At 40.4% G+C, this 11,694-nt stretch overlaps 1 pseudogene; it reads right to left on the bottom strand.

Moving 5' to 3' along the window:
* Window positions 1-7,426: 7,426 nt before the first annotated feature.
* On the bottom strand, window positions 7,427-8,260 carry LOC125345786 (annotated as a pseudogene).
* Window positions 8,261-11,694: the final 3,434 nt, after the last annotated feature.

Raw genomic sequence — 11,694 nt, 5'->3', positions numbered from 1 at the left:
CTAGGGCTTTAAATGTAATGTCGACAATAAGGTTTGCTTATCCTTGTCTTATATGAACGTATATACATAGCTTTTGAGCCACTGTGATACGCTGAGAGGTCTATTTTTGACCTTTATATGTTGCATAATTGTTTGGTTTTAGTTACATAATGTAGGGTCACTGACCAAAACCTGTGGGAAATACCATTTGACAAGAAGGGAGAATTTTCTTAATACAGTAATATATAGTAGGTCATAAAATAATCAGCATATACTACAAAACGTAAAGAGATATACATCTCATCATGAAACTTTAATTTTCTTTTGAGGTATGTATTTTACTGGGCCACAGTATAGTGACATAAAGACTTATGACTGGTGCTGAACACCAGTGGTTCAAGCTTGAAATCCTAGCTACTCAGGAGGCTGCGTTCTGAGGATCAAGGTTCAAAGCCAGCTGGTGCAGTGAAGTCTTAGAGATGCTCATCTTCAATTAACCACCAAAAAGCCAGAAGTTGATCTGTGGCTCATGTGGTGAGAAAATTCTCAGGGACAGTGCCCAGGCCCTGTGCTAATTGCTCATGCCTGTAATCCTAGCTATTCCAGAAGCTAAGATCTGAGGATCACCACTAGAAACCAGCCTGAGCAGGAAAAAATCATGAGACTCTTATCTCAAATAGCCACCAAAAAACCCAGAAGTAGAGCTGTGGCTCAAAGGGTAGAGTGCTAGCTTTGAGCCAAAAAGCTTAGAAATAGTGCCTAGTGCCAACACACACACACACACACACACACACACACACACACACTTGGGACTAGGGACTGAAGAGACCCTAAGTTAACCACCTATGTCCTTCATATGTCTGATTAGTCTGGATGACACTGTTTCCCAACCCTAGTTGGAGGCTTGCTAACCTACTCATCAATGTGAAGTCAAAGCCAGCACACTCGGCATGTGTCATAGCAGTCAGTACAGGCTCTACCATCAGTATTATTGACAGATAAAAATATTTTGATCTTCCAAACAATCTTTCTGTCAGTTCTTCTTCTAGTATGCTGGGGTGCCCACCCTCCCCCACACAAAATTCATACTTGCTGACTGGCTGTAGTTCAAGTCTCTATCATGCAAATGAGAAAACTAGACTCTCAGAAGTGAATTGCTTCTGGAAGTCTCTGGTTACATAATTCATCCTTTCATTTTATTGATTTCATAAATCTCTTGTGGCTATCCACACTGTGCCAGGCATTTGGGGCCTCTGTTGGTAAGACAGGCCAGGCCTTGGCTCCTGCTAAAGTCTAAAGAATTATCACATATCAGAGTCCAGTGGTTAGAATAGCAAGCCAGCCTCAAGTTCTTTGTAGAACTCATAAGCTCTTGCAGAGTGGACTTCAGCCAACAATACCCTCATGTCTCACTGAGCTTTGTGACCAAGAAGTTATATTCCCAGTCCACTGAGAACCATGACCTTGGAGATGGAAAGGCCCTTAAAGAGAAGCTCCAAGATTATTGAGCAGGGAATCTACGAGTCCACTCTGGGACACACACAACACAAGAAACATGGGCCCAGGGTCTCCACTTTATCCTAGCATTATCCAAGTAAGCAAACTTCATAGTGTCTCTTCTTCAAGAGAATATGAGAGGCTCTCAAAAAAAGAACATACATGCCAAACTTTCCAGAGAGACTATGATGCAAAATATTTCAGTAGCAATAGTGTTTTAAAGACTCCAGACTGGCCAAGCACTGGTGGCTCATGACTGTAATCCACAAAATGCTCTGAGACACTTGTTGCTAATTACCAGCAAAAAGCCAAAAGGAGAGATGTGGCTCAAGTAATAGAGTGCCAGTCTTGGGTAAAAGCCAAACAAGGGCCCAAGCCCCTGAGTTTAAGCCCCAGTCCTGACACATACATACATACGTACAAACACACACACACACACACACACACACACACACACACACACACACACAATCCTATTTGGATTTTCCAGAAGAATTTTCAACAATATAAAGACAGGACTGAGAATGGCATGGGTCCCAATTACCAGGAATCTTCTTCTAAAATTTCACTCTGGCCTCCTAACAAATGCCCTTTCCACTTTTGAAGTTTAAGTGCTCCCTGATATAATGGCCCTTTGAGAGCTAGAACCTCTTTCAGAAACAATAACCAAATCTCCAGTGCTTGGGTTCACAGTATTTGGTTGGTTGGTTGGTTGGCAGGTTGGCTGATGGGTGTTTTTCTTCTTCCCTCTTTCTTAAAAATCCAGCCAACAAGCTACAGGCTTTGGGTTTAGCTTTCTCAAATCCCCAACAGTTTCCCTAAAAGTCTATCCCATTAAACATGAAATCGGCAGAACACACACTAAGCTACTCTTTTCCCTTCCCCTTAATAAATCAAGTAAATTGCCTCCTTTATTTTTAAGACCATTTCAAGCTCACTTTTAACATTTTTTTAGTTAAAAGTATTATTTATGCTGTGATGTAATCAAGATTTAATCCACTTTTCAGCACACCATCGTATCACAATCTCCCTGAATTTTTCACCCATATTATTAAACTTGAGGAGGAAAGATAGCATTATTCTCAGATCCAGCATTGATCATTTCCAGGTTGTGTGTGTGCATGTGTGTGTATGTGTGTGTCCCTTGCATTGTAGCCCACCTGAGTTAAAAATAAATAACAGTTCAGTTTGCGGAATTCGGCTGTGTTAATAAATGCATAGAGAGATCTGTGTTTATCTTTACTTTCTAGAAACATAGAGTCTTCTACAAATGTGTGTATACACAGCAGACCATGTGAATCTCCATTAAATGTTTGCCTTCATCCTCCTGGGGTATGTTGTACACCAGATGGTTTGGTCCAAACAAAATCACACACACACACACACACACACACACACACACACACACACACACACACGTTTAAGCACCAAGCCTCTCTGAGATTTTTTTATTGGCGGGGGGGGGTGATGAGGAAAGGGCTTGACATTCTTTTCTTCGTTCATGCATGAGAAAGAATGTAAAAACACTTAGAATAATGATCAGTATGTTTACTGCTGCTTTCCCTCACTAGAGATTAACTCATAAAACTTTATTCCAAATTAAACAAACTGTGGCTCTCCTTATAGCTGGTCAAAGCTACCACTTACACAAAAGGAAATGTTGGCTTCCATGTCTGAACGGCTGAATGACCACCCTCATAGAGAGATGTCAGAGTCTCTCCTCGGTCTCTGTGTTCTACCAGCCCTTGGAGGCTGACTTTTGTCCCCATGGTACATCATCTGAAATTAGAATGGAACTACAAAGATGGAAGATAAATGTATATTTTTAAGTGTGTCATCCAAAGGCTGGTGGCTCATACTGTAATCCTAGCTACTCAGGAGTCTGAGATCTGAGGATTGCAGTTTAAAGCCAGCACAGGGCAGAAAAGTCAGTGAAAGACTCTTATCTCCAATTACCTACAAAAAGCCAGATGTGGAGCTGTGATTCAAGTGGTAACAGGCTAAACTTGAGCAAAACACTCAGGTACAGAGCCCAGGCCCTGAGTTCAAGCACTTAGAATCACTAATAATAATAATTAATAATAATAATAATCTGCCTGCACCAATTACAGTTACATAGAAAATTCAGATAGTAAAACATTTTCTAATAGGAGGCAAGATAACATCCTTGATTGTGGTAGAGAACTCTCAAAGGCAGCTGTGTCTAAAATAGATTTCAGAATTCTCCCACCATCCTCTTTTCAGCTTCCACTTCTCTGGGGAAAAGCAGATGTTGACTTTGAAAAATCCAAATAAGAAAATATACAAAAACAAAAAACCACCCAGTTCTGTGCCTATGTTGTAAATTCCTTCAATAGATACAAATTCTGCTGAAATCCCAAACTTGAGACTGTAACCGACAATGCATACAAAAGACCTTGAGAACGAAAATTGAAAGTGTCAAGGTCATGACCTCAACCAGCCTTTTGGTCTCTCTCCCTCCCTTGCTTGGGTTTCACTGTCTCCGGATCTCCTAGACAACTATTTTACCTGGAAGAAACTTAGAAAGGACTTTCATTTTAAAGGGGTCTTTATGAAGACCAATTGATACTAGCCTGGCTACTTCCTATGCCTTAAGGTCTGCTTATTTTCAGACATGCCTGCCTGGAGCCATGGGTATGCTTTTGTGTGGTCCCAGGCCTGTTTTATGGATTGTTCCTGTGCCCTGGAACCCCTGGGCGACTTCAATTACAGAAATTACCATGTGCTGGGTCCTTTTGGGTTGACAAGATTGCTTTCCTGTCTCCCTGAGCTAAGTTGTGTTTGTTTATATAGAAAATGTACTCTTTCTTTACATGGAAGCTGCTTCAACATCCACTTAGATAGCTCCACACAAAGCAGAAGGTTGGAAAATGAAAAAAAAAAAAAAAGGAAAGCAAGAAAAAGAAAACAAACTGACATCTTTCTATTCTAACTTAGAATTTGGTTCAGAACAAATCTAGAGAATCAGAGATGGTTTGACTTTTTTCTTTTTTCTCCTCGAGACAATACTTTACTTATTCTACATGCCACGAGGACTATTCCACTCTGGATCAGCTGGTCACAGTGTGCAAAATGTTTTCACTGTTTAAACTCTGTGCTTTTTTTAAAATGTTATCTTTCCAAAGGAAAATTGGATAACCCTATGTCCCCAGACTGCATGCTATTTATTTAAATAGGAAATGCTAATATTTTTCTACATGTTCTGTACTGGTGTCAGGGAAAACTCTGTCTGGTGATTAAAACAGACTCCTTTCAGCTCTGGGAATCTCATTGGCTATCTTCCAGGAGACAGAGGGTCATAGTGATTCTTGAATAATCATCTCTATAGCTATGTGAAGAAATAAGTTAGGCTTACCATTTTTCTATACACTTGATCCTAAACATACCTTAGTTGATCAGGAGGCTGAGACCTGAGGATCACAGCCAGAAACACCTGTGATACTCTTACCTTCAAATAACCAGAAAAAAGTTAGAAGTGGAGCTGTGACTCAAGTGATAGAATACAAGCCTTGACTGTAAAAAGTCTTCAGTTCAAGCCCCAGTTGTGGCACCAAAATGAAAATAAAAACAAAAATCCAAAGTGATCAGAATGTTCTCCCTTACTTTCCTTCAAGTAAGCCATTTGAAGTCATGACTATGATGACAATGTTGAAACATGGAAAGCATTTTAACACATGATCATTAAACTAAAAAAGCAAAATTGTCCTTAAATTATAATTACAAACATATAAAGAAAAATAACTAAATATGGAAAGGACTATAATACAGTAAAATACATGGCTGCTGTAGGTTGTTGGACTGTGGTAAATTCTTTCTGCTCTATATTTCAGCATTGCCATAATTAATTACATTCACAAATTTTAAAAAATTAATACACAATAAAAAATTTACATCTGGTAACAGTAAAACCAATCTGTTTGCTTTATCATTTTTAAGCATACAGACTCTCTCTGCTAATTTAAAATCATAATTTCCCGGAAGTTGAAAATAACTATAGTTTTCTGATTTATTTGGATCTTACTAATGTTGCGCTGGAGTTTTCCATAAATCTACTTAAAGTACCTTATGAGACCAGAATGATCCTAACATCACTAAATTAAAATATTTCAAAGACTCCTGAATGAGGCCAGTTTGATTCAGAGCTAAGCTAAGTGCAAAATGAGGTCACAACCTTTTTAGTCCATAACAACCCTGAAAAAATAGCTCCAGATCCAGTTACCAAGCTCAAGATGAGCAGACTTTAGTTATTCCCTTGAGAAAAAGAAAAGCCTGAAACTTCTGCTAATGAGTATGTTTTCTATACTCAGAGTAAGAAAGGCATTGTGAGAGAAAACAAGAATAAAATCAGACACTATTGAAAAGCTTTTCTGTGGTTTTTCCTTGGGAAAAAATTTAAAGCAGTAATTACAAGCCAGGTAGGTGCTGGTGGCTCATGTCTGTAATCATAGCTACTCCGGAGGGTGAGATCTGAGGATCATGGTTTGAGTCCAACCTGAGCAGAAAACTCTATTGAGACTCTTATCTCCAATTAATCACCAAAAAGCAGGAAGTAGAGTTGTGGCTCATGTGTAGAGCACCAGCTTTGAGCAGTAAAGCTAAGGATGACAAACAGGCCTTGACCCACTACTGGCTTTAAAAAAAAAAAAAAAAAAAACAAGAACACATGAAACAAAACAAAACAAACATTAATTTCCTTGATTTTTTTACTTCTGCAACCTCCTAATTTGGGCTCAGCCTTCTCTCATCTCACATACATTAGCACACCATAAGTCCAAATGAGTAAAAATGTGGATTTTGTCCTCAAGCAAGTTTCCTGAGCAATATAAAATGAAAGAACTTTGACTGCAAGGGCTCCATGCCCTCCAAACACTCATCCTGGATTTCTCACATGCTATTGTCAGCTTAACATAAACCTTCAGCACAATCATGTCAATCTCCATTAATAAACATGGCTCTTACTTACAAATTCAATCACATTATGAAATCGAATACATCAAATGACCAAAGCATAACACAGAAAGTTCATGTAATTGGAATATTAAACAACTGTCATTCAATTGTGATGTTTTCACTTCTACAATAGCAAACAGACCATTATTATGAGAGAGAGAGAAGAATTCAGTGGGTATTATGGCTTTGTTCACCAAAAGCTCTCCATCATCCATCCCCTACCAACTCAGGTGATCCTAAGAGCTGAGCTGGATTCCAGAGAAATGTCAGACTTGAATAAAAAGGGACAGAAACTAAGCAATACAATTTTACACTAGAACTTTAGTCACTGGCCAGTTGCTCCCCCCGCCTTTTTTTGCTCACCAGACCTTGTAGCACCTCTCAACTGAGTGTGAGGAGTTGAAAACTGAAGAGCTAGCCAGATGCTGGTAGTTCACACCTGTAATCCTAGCTAATTAGGAGGCTGAGATCTGAGGATTGAAGTTCAAAGCCATTCTGGACAGCAAAGTCCATAAAATTCTTATCTGCAATGAACCATCAGAAAACTGGAAGTGGCACTGTGGCTCAAAGTGGCAGAGCACTAGCCTTGAGCAAAAGAGCTCAAGAACAATGCCTAGGCCCCGAGTTCAAGCCCCATGACCACCACCAACAACAACAACAAAATGACGGCCAAGCTGGACTAGAACATTCCAAAGAAAGGCTTGGCTTGTCCACTCATGTTCACAGCCACACTATTCACAATAGCTGAAAGGTGGAAATAATCCAAGTGCACATTGCTGCATGAATGGATAAACAAAATATGGTATTATGTAATGGGATATTATTCATCATTGAAAAGAATGAAGTTCTGATTGATGAGGATCTTACTAATACTAGGTAGGAATTTTGTGTGAATCTATTTAAATCTAATTTAAATTCCCTTTTAAGAATAAGCCGAAGTTCTTTTTTTTTTTTTTTTTTTTAAGTATGGTAGGTGACTTTATTTGCCTTTCTGGGCCTTGATCTTCCTCAGGTAGAATTCCAGCTCCTTGCCTTCTAGGACATAGTCATCTGTTCGGCCACACTGGTCTGGTCTGGACGCAATGCAGGCAAGAAGCTTCCCCTGCTGGCACTGCTCCTCTAAAAGACTGATGATTTTGGCATTCTTTTTCCTTTCATCGTATTTCTTCTGAATTTTCTTGGATCTCTTCTTGTTTAAAATCTCTTCCTCTTCAGGAGTCAGCTTGGCCCCCTTCTTGCGGCCAAGGGGCATGCATAGTGGGATTCGTACCACAGTCGGTACGGTGTGCTGTCAATGAGTACAATACCAGTTCTTCACTTGGTGCAGCCCAGCTCGTTATTGGATGCATTGTAGACAACATCAATGATCCTTGTTTTACGAGTACAACACTCAGAGCCCCAGGAAAAGTTGCCCACATCCAGCCTCAGAGCACGTTATTTCTTTTTTTGGCCAGTCCTGGGCCTTGGACTCAGGGCCTGAGCACCTTCCCTGGCTTCTTCCCGCTCAAGGCTAGCACTCTGCCACCTGAGCCACAGCGCCCCTTCTGGCCGTTTTCCATATATGTGGTGCTGGGGAATCGAACCGAGAGCTTCAAGTGTAGGAGGCAAGCACTCTTGCCACTAGGCCATATTCCTAGCCCACGATATTTCTTGTTGCCACCTCGAACTCGGGACTGTGTGTATGTGACAGGGGCCAATCTTAGTGTTGGCGGCGGGGCATACCAGCTCATACTTCCGCTTCTTGTGGTAGGGCTTCCTCTTGCCCCCGGTCTTGCGGCTCTTGTGCCAGTTGTCCGGAGAGATGCCCATCGCTCGGCACTGGCTGGAAAAAATAAGCCTAAATTCTTAAAGTATAATTTGTTGAAGCCTCCTTGTAAGGGGCCCAGTTTGATTCAGATCTACACTAAGAGGCAAAAATACATTGGCCCTCTTTTAAGTATAACAACTTGGATGAATCTGGAGACATCATGCTAAGAGAAATAAGAAAAGCACAAGAAGACAAATATTGTATGCTTCTACTGAAACAAAATAGCTGCAGTAAGCTAGTTCATAAGAACATACAATAAGAGTAGACACTTCCAGGGGCTGGTATGGGGTTGTGGGGAGTTTGTATTGATGGATACAGAGTTCAATGCAACAGTTCTGGAAATTGATAGTGTTGATGGTTGTACAGCATTGTGAATGTACTAAGCATTGCCTAATACTGCACTTAAAAATGGTTAAAATGGGCCAAGCAGTGGCTTAGACTTATCCTAGCTACTCAGGTGGATGAGAATTGAAGATCTCAGTTTGAGGCCAGCCCAGGCAGAAAAGTCCTGAAGATTCTTATGTCCAATTAACCAGAAATGCAGGTATGGCTCAAGGGAGAGGGTGCCCCTTGAGCAGAAAAGGCCTTGAGTTCAAGGGAGGCCTTGAGTTCAAGCCCCCAGTACTGATATACACACAAAAAAAGGTTAAAATGGTTCATTTTTATGTAACGTATATTTGACACCAAAACACTAGAAAAACACGGCTAGAAAGGCCTCACATTTGAGTTACAAGAGAATACATGCAATATAAATAATGCCATGAGTCACTTTCTGCCCATTAGCAGCACTTCTCTTATTTTCCCATATTTTACACACAGAATTTCTAGGCTCCTTATAGAATCTCTAATTTTGCAAGTGAGAAGACTAAAGACTTCAAGACAGAAGACAAATACTATCAGAGCAACAACACATTGCTCAAGCTGGGGACTGCAGGAGGATGCTTTGTTTCCTTACCTCCTGTCTTTCAGCCCAATGACCTATACCTTGTGATTTCAAGGTCAAAGCCCATGGCACAAAGCAGACATCATGCCACACACTTATCACATGTTCAGTAACAGATTTTCCATCACCATTAAAAGTAATTCATTGTTTGTAGATCTACTTCCAACAAAGAAAGTAGTTATACTGAAAGACACATCAAAAACAAATGGAGTTTTGATTCTGTTCTTGGAAAAAATATATACATACATATATACGTGTATGTGTATGTATGTGCATATATATATACATATATATACATATATATATATATACATTGGAGCCTGAACTTGGCCCTGGAGCTTGAACTCAGGGCCTGGGCATTGTCCCTGAGCTTCTTTTTTACTCAAGGCATGTGCTCTACCGCTTGAGCCACAGTGCCACTTCCAGCTTTTTCTCAGTAGTTTATTGGAATTAAAATTCTCACAGACTTTCATGCCGGGGCTGGCTACTAACTGCCATCCTCAGATAACAGCCTCCAGAGTAGCTAAGGCAACAGGCATGAGCCACTGGAGCCAGCAACAAATGGTAATTTTCTAACAACAGACTATTTGAGAGGGGGTAAAGATGGCTGGAGAGGGCAAGGATGATACCTAAGGAGATCACTAAGGCGATGGCCCACAAGAAATCATGTGAACTCAAGGATTATTTTCCAAATCTGTTTTTCTCAGCTCTCTAGAGATGATGAAGTGTTAGTTAACCCAGAGGCACAGAACTTGCTGATGTGGGAAGATTTCAATGTCTGATTCCCACTCACTGAAGTGTTAAAACTCTATCTGTTCATTTATTCAGACCTCCAAAGAAATGTCACTTGCAAGATGAGTTCTAACTTGAAAGTTGACACAGTGTACCGTTTCTGAAAGTGTTCTCCAGGGAACTTGAGCCCTAAGGGACAGACCTCCAGAAAAGTTTTCTATAGTCTAGTGATTGGGAAATTTTGCTAAATAAAGACTCTTACTAACGTATGAAACTGTAACCTTTCTGTATATCACTTTGACTATAAATAAGAAAAAAAGAAAGAAAATTAAAAGAAAAAATTAAAAAGACTCTTACTTGGAGATTTACTTTACACTTGAGCAAATGCTAAAATAGCATTTCTCTTTCCTGTAAGTACTGACTATGCTTCTCTTTGCTATGCTTCCATACTTCCAGGTACCATTGGGAACCATGGCTTTAGCCAATGGCATGTGAGCAAATACAAGTCCACATCCAGGCAGAAGCTTTCAATGTACTCAAATAGCTTGGGCAACCTCTACATGGGAAGTGTGTCCCACCTAGAGGCTGCTGCTTCTGTCTTTCTCCCTGAATGGAGAGTAGCAGGGCATCCAGCAGAGCCAAGGAAAGCCAGAGCCAACTTACAGATCCAGATGAGGGAATTATAAGAGAGGCTTTGGCTTTGAAGGATAATGAAACACCCACGATGCCCAAGGAAGCTACTGGAAGATGGGACTCCCTAACCAAGAAGTAACTAGAGGAACACTGATCAAAATATTGCTGGAAAGCATTGCCTATATGTGTTTGTGAAGCCAGGGCTGAAGTAAGCTTGAAGACATGGGTAAGTATATGAAACAGGAACAGGGGCTTAGCATGGTGGTGGGGCTCAACTCTGAATCAGAGACCTTTGTGATACAAGAGAATAGATTGCTTTTATTTGCCACTGAAACAAAACTATGATAATTTTCACAGTCACAACAAGCTTGTACTTCAGTGGGTAATTTTCCCCAGTCACAAAGAAATCTTTCTCTAAGAGGTCTCTATAGTAGTTTTACTATAGAATGCCAGAACAAGCATTCTTGACTTGAAATGTACCTTAAAATGTACCTGTGGCATTGGGAAGTGTGTGTGTGTGTGTGTGTGTGTGTGTGTGTGTGTGTGTGTGTGTGCTGGTGCTCAGGCTTGAACTCAGGGCCTGCACAATGTCAGCTTTTTCATTCTAGGCTAGTATTCTACCACATGAGTCGTAGCCCCATGTTCTGCTTTTTGCTAGTTAATTGGAGATAAAAGTCTTACAGATTTTCCTGCTATGACTAGCTTTGAGCCCCAGCCTTAGATCTTAGCCTCCTGAGTAGCTAAGATTAGAATTGTAAGCCACCAGTATTCTTCAGGAATTTTTAATAATCATATCTAAACCAATCACCAGCCTAAATTTATGTCCAGGTTTTACACTTCCCTTTAAGAATTAGCAGTGTTGCCTGTGAGACATCCAAGGGAAATAAAATCCCACCCATTTTCCTATGATCCTTAAAGTCACAGGTGACTGGAACCAGTAGCTATGAGCTCCAATATCTTAGGGAAATAACCTGAGAATGATGAAGAGCTTTAAACTTTCCATAATAAGGCAAGGCTGTCATCCAACATTCAAGGCCTCATTGTCACTCTTTGCACCTCCTACTAAAATCCTAGTTTGGTGACTCAATATGAAAGTCACTATGGACCCTCTGTATTAGTCTAGAGCAGGGGT

This window comes from Perognathus longimembris, chromosome 2 (genome assembly GCF_023159225.1).
Source record: "Perognathus longimembris pacificus isolate PPM17 chromosome 2, ASM2315922v1, whole genome shotgun sequence".
Classification (NCBI taxonomy): domain Eukaryota; kingdom Metazoa; phylum Chordata; class Mammalia; order Rodentia; family Heteromyidae; genus Perognathus; species Perognathus longimembris.
The sequence above is the reverse complement of the archived record's forward strand: the minus strand, read 5'-3'. Positions and strand labels throughout refer to the sequence as shown.